Source organism: Elephantulus edwardii, unplaced genomic scaffold, assembly GCF_000299155.1.
Source record: "Elephantulus edwardii isolate Elephantulus edwardi_28Jun2011 unplaced genomic scaffold, EleEdw1.0 scaffold00247, whole genome shotgun sequence".
In the NCBI taxonomy this organism is placed as follows: Eukaryota; Metazoa; Chordata; class Mammalia; order Macroscelidea; family Macroscelididae; genus Elephantulus; species Elephantulus edwardii.
In genome coordinates this window covers 1,132,876-1,135,542 of record NW_006399997.1, presented here as the reverse complement: position 1 = coordinate 1,135,542, position 2,667 = coordinate 1,132,876, and positions in this window count along the sequence as shown.

Here is a 2,667-nt window from a genome sequence, read left to right as displayed (position 1 = left end):
TTGTATGAATATCTAAATTTGTATCTTCTGCAGCCTTCAATAATGGATTGTATATCAATGTCAAGAAAACAAAAATTCTCAGGACCACTGGACCACAGGCAACATCAGATAGATGGAGAAAAGATTAAAACTGCCAAAATCCACAATCAATACAATTGGCACCAGTAGTCAGATGATCGGGAGATGTAGTGCACTGGCTAAGTTTCCAGTCAGAGACCTCTCCAAATTATAGAGGAGCAATGATGTTAGTTTGAAGATTATGATATGACTGATTGAGGCCATGATATTTTCTATCACTTGCTATGACAAGAGCTGGACAATAACTAAGAACGCCAGAAGAATAATTGATGCCTTGAAATGTGGTGTTGAGAGGGGAGTACTGAAGATCCCATGGACTGCCAAAAGAAAAAACAGGTATGTCTTGAAGAAGGTTTGGCCAGTGTGCTCTTGGAGGCAAAGATAATTATGCTTCATCTTAAGTACGTGAAATGTTGCTAGAAGAGGCTATTCCTTGGAGAGCAAAGTCATGCTTGGGAAGGAGGAGGGATGGTGAAAGAGAGGAAGACCTTCAACCTGGTGGATTAACACAGTGACTGCTGCAATTGGCTCAAGTGTGTCAGAGATGGTGAAGATGGCACAAAATAGGACAGGATTCAGATCTGATGTTCATAGAGTCAATCTGAGTCATACTCCGCTCAGTGGCTCTTAACAGTAACAGCTGTTTTTCACCTTATTAGTGACTACATTGTCAACAATAAAACTATTAGAAATAAAATATATTTTGAGTTACTATTCCATTCAATCACTGCTCCGTGCAAAGTGCAATAGATATAAATATGTCTCATTTATGCCATAAAATAACTTCAGCTCTTATAGGAACAATAGCCTGGGTAATCCAAATATCAACTAAGGTCACTGTAGCCTATGAGATTGAAACCGTACTGGTTACAACTCTCTATCCTGAATTTCATAAAAAAGAGCAACGCTACTGTTAAAGTTTCTTAAAGTATACCACAAACTGAGGTTTTCTTTGCTATTTCACGTACTAATTTAGTCAATTTTATAGTCCATAATATTTTTTCCAAATCTCTCAAATATCCTTTTTGTAATTTAACTGATAATTAAAAGTAATGCAGACTCTCTTCCTTAATTTCTCTGAAAACTACATACACATGACACTTGTAGAAACAAACTTTTCTGATGGTTGGCAATTTCAATTTAGAAACTCAGCTTCTAGTTTTACCCATGACGAGTAGGCTATAATGGTGTTACTCTTCTGCAGCAACCATTATTTTAAAAGGTACAGATTATAATTTTGAAACTCTTCAATGTCATTAGAGAGCAGTCATCATGAGCATACTTAAATATCTAAGATTTTTGAAAGAAGGGCTATCTCAAAGGGAGAGAAACAAGAAATTGAATAGAAGTAATATTTAAAGAAAATTTCAAAATTAATAAGAATGAAACTTAAGATCCATAAAGTGCTATGAAATTCAAGTGTGATAAGTACAAAGAAAACACACCTAAGTGAGACAGGGACAGCACTACTGAAGATGAAATATGAAACATCCAGGAAATGAAAGACACATTAGTTTCAGAGGAATAGAGTAATCCCGTATCCATATGAACTTCAGGCTCAAAACCTCCAATGGTGATTTCCTCCAACTTATAAAATAGTTAATACTAATATTACACAAATTCTTTGAATGATTAGAGAATGAACATTTATTAATCCATTTTATATGGCTAGTATAATTTTTGATAGCACAACTTGATAAGGATATTATAAGTAAAATTAATATCCTTGATAAAGACGTTGCAAGTAAAGAGGTAATTGTATTTGGTTCCACTCTCAGTGTCCATTGAAGTAATAATCAGGAAGTCAAAGAACATGTAGCATTGGCACATACGCTGCAAAAGATTTCTTTAAAATATTAAAGAGCAAAGATAGTACATTAAGGACTCAAATGCATCTAACCTAAATGATGGTATTTTAAATCACCATGTAAGTGTGCTAAGGTGAAGAATAAATAAAGAAGACTGAAGAAGAATTGATGTCTTTGAATTATGGTGATGGCAAAGGACATTGACTGTGCTATGGACTTCCATATGGCTTTGCCACCACTGTAATTCAGATATATCAATGACACAGTGTCTGTAACTATGAGCTAGGGCACATTAGAGATGAGGATGGCACAGTGTAGAGCTAAGTTTAGATCTGTTGTTATATTGTTACTGTAAGTTGTAGTTAACTGAATGAAGCCTAACAACAGTGTGGACTTCCAAGGATTTCTGATGATGTAATAAATAGCATATTGCACTACTAACCAAAAGATTAGTGGTTCAGATCCACTAGCTGCTCCAAGGGAGAAAAATGAGCAATTTCTTCCTGAAAAAACTTATGAGAACCCAATAGGAGTTTGCTATAAATTTTAATCAATGTGATGACAGTGGATTTATGGGTTTCCAACAGAAGAAGAAAATCTGTTTTTGAAGAAGCATAATGTCTAAAACAATGGGCTCAAACATAATAATTGTGAAACTGGCACAAGACTAAGCAGGATTGTGTCTCATGTTTTGGTTACGATTCCATGACACCTAACAACATATCCAATGAAACTGGAAAATATAATGTTGCATGCAGTAAGTCAGTCACAAAATAACACA